The following is a 7,928-nucleotide window of genomic DNA, read 5'->3' on the forward strand; positions in this document are numbered from 1 at the left end:
GTATATGTATGTGTATATATATGTATATGTATGTGTAGTTCAGCTGCATTCTTTTTTAATAAATATGAATACAAAACTTCTGAAGGAAACAAAACAACAACAACAAAAACTACTTAAGCAAGCTGAAGTACAACAGCATAAGACACCTTAAGTGCAGACTCCTGTGTGGTTGAGGTTCTGGTAAAAAGTCACTGTTTTTCATATATTTGCAATTTCAATCAACATCTCATTTTTAGCTTTGTACGATTTGTTGTAATGGCAACTTCTATTAAAATCGTTCATGGCTGACGTCTCTTAGGCCGGCGTCACACGGAAAGATAATCAGGGCAATTTTTGCCCTTCCGACAATCTTAAGGAAGTCCAGATTATCATGATGGCTCTAAAGGTAATCATAGCAGATATTCCTGCCGTGGTTGGTGAGTTAAGTGATCTAGTCGGCTCGGAAGGACGTCAGGACCACTCCGAACTCAAATCAGGGATATTCAACATGTTTGATTTTTTGACTCGATATCACAACGTGTGTGTAGTGTTCACCCGAGCTCTCAGTCTGTTGAATGTGACATGTAGCCAATCGGAAAGTGAGGTGACTTAAACACGGAGGGGATTCCGAAATACAGAAGACATAAAAACTGTCATAACTCACCAGAGAGTCCGCTGGATGTTAAAAGTCCTATGGAAATATTTTTTCTCTGATGAAAATAGTCTACAACCGATCAACATTGTTTCTTCCTCGTCGCAAACGTTTACTTACTCTGAACTCACGTCTCTCTGGAGGTTATGTGAGATTTTTCCTCTGAAATCTGAATTCTCGCGAGATTTCAAGAAGTCTTGCGTGATTTCACATCTTACATCTGAATGTTCATGAATGAAATATCTTTTCATGTGTGGTGTGTTGTCTCTTGCCGTGTAACTGCACACCACACACTGTAGGACCAAACCTGTTATATCCATGATTTTTTTTATCCTCACATGTGGGCTCTCTCAGTTTTTGAAAATCGTCTGACTGTTTTAAAATCTTGTAGTGTGACACAGCCTTAAGCAGACTAAACACAGTTCTGTGAACAGACCAGTTTATTTTCCCGAAACAACAACAAAAGAATCTATTTAAAATAAAATCTATTTTTTAAATCGTAAAAAAATAAATTAAAAAGCACCTGCTGGCTGGATGTGGCCCGCGAGCTGCCAGTTGCCCATCCCTGGTCTAGTATGTCAAACTTTCCAGTCAGAGGGTTCAGTGCAGTATTATACTTACCTTCCATTCAGAGTGTTGAAAATGGTTAAAGAAAGTTCAAATTTTTATTAGTTTTGCCAACAATTTAGAATGTTAAAGTAGTACTATTAACACACTTTTTTTGGTTATTTGCAAGTGCAAAATGCAGCAGCAGTTACCTGTAGCACTTCTAGTTCACACTTAATGAAAATCCTGAAATAAAATATTTTAAATGTCTCAATTGTGGAAATCACTGCAAGTAAGACTTTTAGATATTCATCAAGCATTAATGATGCTCTGCGTGTTCATTTGCAAATAAAATGTAAGTTTTTTTTCCTACTCTGGAGTTTCTGTCAGTGTGAAATCTTCTCACTGCATAAGTAGCATCAGTCTCTCACTCTTGATGCTGTTTTACTTTTGACGACCGGGTCTCCTTAGTGTTTAAACTCCTTGAAATTAAAATAAAGCTGAACGTTAGCTTTATTGTATATGCATCTATAATAATTCTACAATATGCCGGTGTTCCTATCAAAGATTGTTCATACACAGAAACACACACACACCGTCTTCCTGAGGCGCCAAAGTAACACCTCTTCGTAGTTGACTGTAGTTGGCCGACATCAGGTGTTTCTCTCATCTGAAACACTGCTGTTGAATGTGTGTGTATGTGAGCTAGAGAGCGAGTGTGTTTATGTGACAGAGAGAAGGAAGTGTCTTTGTGTGGATGCCAGGGTTGGTAATGTTTGATGTGTGTGCACATATGCCACTCTGCCAGTGTGTGAGAGGTGCATTTGTGTCAGCAGAATCAACACCAAAGTGATGTCTGTGGATGCTGCATGTTCATGGGCTTCTGGGCTTGCTCTGTTTTATATCTTTATCTTGTGCTCAGCGCTGGTCTAAATGAAAAAAAAATACAGAAGTACATTAGTCGAACTCCTATGGTTAAAAACACAATTGAACTTTTCATCCATTGGGCAAAAACTAAACAATATTTGTGCAGTTAAAATGTTTGTCTTAGGGTTGAATATCAGTTCCCAACATTCCCTTGTGATGAATTATTTATCCCACTGACTTCTGTTTGCACTTTTTTTTAAATAATCTGAGCTTTTACCAAGTAACTACCAAAGCTTAGAACAATATTTTTGTTTCCAGGTGATCCAGGACTGTGTGTTTTGGACCGTCACACAAAAAACACTCATACACTCCACCGGTTTTTGCTGAGTGAGTACGACAGACTGTGTGTGAAGTGCAAAGTGAGCCGAAGACTCTGTAACAGCCTCTCGTGGTGCTTGCCAGCAGCATGTTGCGTTGGCAGAGGAACTGTCCTTTTTGCACAGCTAGTGGTGCTACTGCTGTGTTTGTGTGTCTGTGTGTGTGTGTGTGTGTCTGTGCATGTGTATGTCTGTTTGTGTACACGAGTAACCGCTGCAAGTCCGGCTAAGAAATTCTCATTTTGCTAGTTAACTCTGAAGAAGCAGTATTTTGGAGTGAATTTCAGTTCAATCACATTGCACTCTAAAACATGAAGTGTTGAATTTACTTAACCAGGGTATGGTTCCACTGAACCTAGTTGAGTAAATGTGAAGCATTTAACTCAGGAAACATCTTTAACAATCAAAAAAGGATGTTCAGTCACCTTCAGTTCAATAAAAAAATATAAACGTAAAAATTAATGTACTTTACAGATCTGATTAGGTGAAGGAAAAATTAGATGTGTGGAAGTACATATAGATTTAAGCTGAGCTTTTGAAACCAATTAACAAATACAGAAGTAACATATCCATCTCCTAAACATAAAACCCCAAAATAAAACAACTGGATATGATTTATTAACCGGTTTAACCTTTGGAATAAAAAAAAATCTGTTGGACATTTTCAGGGCATGGCCAATTGGGAAGAGATATTTGGGCAGGTCTAAAAATTGCTGAAGGGATTATATATTCATTCTGGCCTGGGAATGCCTTGGGATCCCCCAAGAGGACCTGGAGACTGTTGCTTTCACAACTCAACCTTGGATAAGAAAGAAGACGTGGATGGTTGAATTAGGTGATTGGATGAATCTACAATAAGTTCAAATATTTGTGCCACAGCATGTTTTGTTAAAATATCCATCCAACCATCAATGCATGTTCGTCTTCTTATTGGATGTTGGCTTACAGAGGTAGACGGTTCCCAGGGTTTGATCTCAGTAGATTGGAACCAAGAAAATCCTCTGAAGGGAGATGGGAAGGAGACATCCTAATCCGATGAAACCTCAAGTGACTCCTTTTGATGTTGAGGAGCACAGCTGTACCCGGAGCTTCCCCCAGATGATAGAGCTCCATACCTTATTGCTGAGGCTGAGTCCAGTAACCCTGCAGAGGATGCTCTATTGAGCTGCTTGTTTCTGGGATTTTGGTCTTTTGGTCATGATCCACAACTCCAGATTAGGGGAGAATTGGGTTAGCTCATGGAGAGCTTCACTTTTCTTAGCTTTCTTTTATCACTGCAACAGTCAGGAGTAATGCCTTCACTGCAGCCACCAAAGCCTCAATCCGCTGATCTATCTCTCGCTCCGTCCTGCCAACACTCGTGAACAAGACTCTGAGACACTTAAACTTGTCTGTTTGAGGAAAAAACGTCCCCTGACACAGAGGGAGCACTCCAGTTAATTCTAATCAAGAACCCTAGCTTCAGTCATTGAAGTATTGAACAATCCGGAACGACCAGAATAGGTACTTTTAACAGAAGACATAGCATGTGAACAATAACATTTGCCTCGATGTGACTTGCATTACCCATTAACCCAGCCTTATAATAACAGTTTTGTAATCCTATCCCAAGCTATTTTGATATGACAGCACATCGTCCTGCTCATTTAATTAAGCCCCAAAGTTGCAACTGGAGCCAAATTTATCAGTTTTGGGATGTCCCAAGGCAGTTCGGTATATATTTTTATTCACCACAGTCTTCCAAATCTGGATGAGCAGACCTAATTAAAGGCTCAGTTTGGTTGCATGGCATTGACTGCACCGCTGAGTTCTTATCCGACCTTCAAGCTCACCACAGGGCTGACTCTGTGTTCCTTCAGAATTAACTAGAAGTGTCGAAGCAGATCCCAGACCTGAATGGCTTTCCTGACATGGGTAATTTTGTGTCTTTGTGTCTAGATTTTTTTAAGATAGCCACCTTCATCTAAACAAACAACTAATAATACAATTACTTTTTAAAAAACAATTCTTATTCATTGAATTCTTCTTATTTGGTCTTTTACTGCTCAGATTTTGTGTTGGGGATGAGTCTCAGCTACCACCACACAAAATTTTACTTTTAGGTGTATAATTTACTGTCTTGTTCCTGTGTTTGCATAAATTGATTCGCAGTGGCAGCCATGTTTAATTGTACTTTTAATATCAGCTTCACTGAATGTTTACCATCATCTACCTGTATTGGTAAAGGAACGGGGATCTGAAGGTCAGCTCGTTAAAAGGTTTCAGGTTGTGTTCAGGCCTCCAATTAGTCCAGCAAGGGTTTATGAGGGTGTATTTCAGTGACTCACTGGCACAGCTGAGCGAGGAAATCCTTCCCTTCACGGTCTAGTTGGGATGACTGACTGATGCAAATATTCTGCTGCTGAGTCCAGACACTGACACCATCCCCACACTGACCCAGTTAAACTAAGAACAACTGACTGAGACATGGGGAAAGATGTTCCAACTCACTTGGTTCTTACTTACAGGAAATCAAGTTCTGACCAATTATCAGGAAGTTAAGTCTAGAGAAAATAAATAATACTTAGATTTAATTTGAAATATTTTCATTAAATCTTAAATTGAATTCATTGTTATGAATAATTTCAAACCTCATGTACAATATCATGCATCTTGGAAGGGGCTCCTCCTCCCTTTCCCCCAGCAAATGTTCTGGATCCGTTTCTGCCTGTTTTTGTCTTTAATAAAAAGGTGATGACAAGTTGAAACCAACATATTGCATATTTAACATCATTCCACCAAAAATATTCTGGGACACAGTTCGTGAAACTGGACCACATGTTTTTTTTTTAAATGATATTAATAGTGATGTGATGACAGGTTAAGTACCAGGGCCTTTTAAACTGCACATAAGAACATTTCAGACCCTATCATTTCAATTAATTATACACCTATATTTCCCCTGCTTTTTTTAATAGAATATCTTAGAGAAAGTGACTTTTTTTAGTTGTTCTAAAGACATTTGAACGACAGACATGTGGTTTCCAAAACAAAACCTTAGTTCTTACTAGATAGCTGATGTTAATAGTAGGGTTGGGCAATATTGGCAAAATAATTAAGCACAATTAATTGTGGTATTTAGCCAATAACGATTAATTTGGCGATTAATGCCCTAGAGTCCCTGGACATCCTTATGTCCTAGTCACATGACCAATTTAGATTTGCTCTTTGTAAAAATATGTTCCAAACTGTGTCAAAATTACAGACTTCAGGTTATACATCAGATTTAAAATTGTTTTGATAGACCAAGATAAACTGGAGTTATGTTAAATAAATTACAGAACTTTTTTTTAATGTTCATCGTATTGGAAGCAGAGAGGAGCATTGCGTGGACTGGTGGCATTAATCATATTAATCGTGAAGTGCCAAAAAAATAATCGATTAATGTTTTTCTGACGATTAATCACACACAATACGATTATGCCCAAACCTACGTAGTTGATAGTGGTTAGTGCCTGCTAGCACCAACACAAGTTGTAACCATCTAATAACTCTAAATTCTACTAGCTCCAATTCAAGAAATTATCTGTTTTAATCTAATTTTTAGATAGAACACTTTACCCAGTATGCTTGGTCAAACTGATAACCCAACCTTGCTGAGTTTAAACTACACAGGGTCAGCTTGGTCTAAATTCAATCCAGTCATGGGTTACAAACTGGATGGTCTTTAGATTTAAGAGTGTAAGCCAGTTGGCATAACAGCACTGAATCTATCCCGTTAAATGGTTTTACAAATTTCAGTCTTCTCTTTCTTGGTGCTTAAACCTACAAGAGCTTTACAAGACACACAATATTTTGTATCAGCTCATTAGGATCCAGTGCTTGGCCATAAATTGATTTATGTTTTGTGCAAATTGGTGAATCTTTTGCTGTTGGGTGGGGATTGTTATTTTCTTGAATTGAATAAAATTTATTATTTAAAAATTTGTATTTGAAGTGAACATACAGTACATATCATAGACCTCAGGCAGCTTTGATTAGGCATTCATAAATGATGGGTATCTTTCCCGATAGCCCACACTAATTTGGATCCATCCACTGTAGTGGGGTGCATAACTGAGTTGTAAAAGCCATGTTAAAAAAAAAGATCTGCCAAGCATCATGCTTCATTTAAATTCAGGCAAAATCTCTACAGCACCAAGATCTTTTTTTCAACAGATTCCTGCAGTGGGCCTGGCACAGTGGATGTCTCTCAGTAGGCATAACAGGATTCCACAACTATAATTAGGCAACTAACCTGGTGGAAATCCTATAATTTTGTTCATTGTAAAATGAAATGTCATTAATGAGTTAAGTATTAATAAATTTAAAGAAAAAAAGATTAGCCATGGGATAAATGTCATATATGATATACAGAGTTTCATGATAGGACAAATTTTGAAGATCTGCTGCATCAGGAAAACTATATGTTATTACTGTTTTGAAACTAAGTTAAGATGTGTGTGTTTATGTGACTGTTCAGTACTGAGATCAGTTGAAATCACAAAGTGCAGGTCATTTGGACAGTTTTTCAACATCTAAGTACACAGTTTATATTGTAAGTGTTATATGAAACCTCTTACATCTACACACTGTGCACATTCATAAAGAGATACTAGGATCAGAGTCTTGGAGGACACCTGAGACTCTAGACCAGGACTATTCAACTAAATTGCTCCAGGGGCCACAGTTATTGCCAGTCAACAGCTGAGAACATCCAGCAATTAAAGTTATTATGTAAATAAACCAAGTATTACAAAGATCTGTTACCTTTGAATTAGTTTATTTTGCTGCATTTAATCATGAATACAACATACAGAGCCCTATAAACGTAGTGATAATTAAACATCAAAAACAAAAAGAACACATTATGAATCCTATTTAACACAAATAATATTTTGACATCTCTGAATTACCAAATTTTTTAAAACCAATTGTGTGTTCACTTTCATGATTTTATCTTCAACTGCTTGTAGTTTTAACTGTCTTGAGTGTTATAGAAATGATTTTTTACCAGCTTCTAGCCAAGACTCAGACGTTTCTGTAGATACCAAACATGTCTATGTTTAACTAAAATAACTTAGAGTAATTAAAGTAGAAAACCGGGGGTTTGGGCTTAAGAGATGAATGAACCAATTAGGGGGCTGCCTGCGGGCTGCCAGTTGAATAGCCCTGCTCTAGAATAGCCCAGCTCTAGACCGTCAGAGAAGAACAGAAATACAACACATCATGATAAAACTATTGAAAAAAGTGACCCTTTCAGCATTTACTTTTCTTCTTGAAATTTCAAATGAAATATCCCTGTGTCTTTATGTCCTTATAAAATAAAGGGACATAACTTACCTCTCTAGCTGTGTAAGGTTAGACGTCCACTGTTTTTGTTTGTATTCCATGTGAGCTGTGCTGGTCTTGCTGCTCATTAACCTTTCCTAATGCAACCTGCATGTATTAATAACACTCAGTCGGAAAGGTCAAACGATATATATATA

At 37.6% G+C, this 7,928-nt stretch overlaps 1 long non-coding RNA gene across 8 annotated transcripts in view; it reads left to right on the forward strand.

Annotated features, from left to right (window-relative positions):
- Nucleotides 1-7,928, forward strand: part of LOC106521605 (uncharacterized) — a 170,447-nt gene that overhangs the window by 27,333 nt on the left and 135,186 nt on the right. The window contains exon 3 of one of the 8 annotated variants that reach the window (XR_001310688.1): nucleotides 2,363-2,431. The exons of the other annotated variants lie outside the window; for them this stretch is intronic. This is a non-coding gene — a long non-coding RNA (uncharacterized LOC106521605). The remainder of the gene's footprint in view (nucleotides 1-2,362; nucleotides 2,432-7,928) is intronic. 8 annotated transcript variants of the gene reach the window in all.

The sequence above is a fragment of the Austrofundulus limnaeus genome, unplaced genomic scaffold, assembly GCF_001266775.1.
Source record: "Austrofundulus limnaeus strain Quisiro unplaced genomic scaffold, Austrofundulus_limnaeus-1.0 Scaffold112, whole genome shotgun sequence".
NCBI classification, from domain to species: Eukaryota; Metazoa; Chordata; class Actinopteri; order Cyprinodontiformes; family Rivulidae; genus Austrofundulus; species Austrofundulus limnaeus.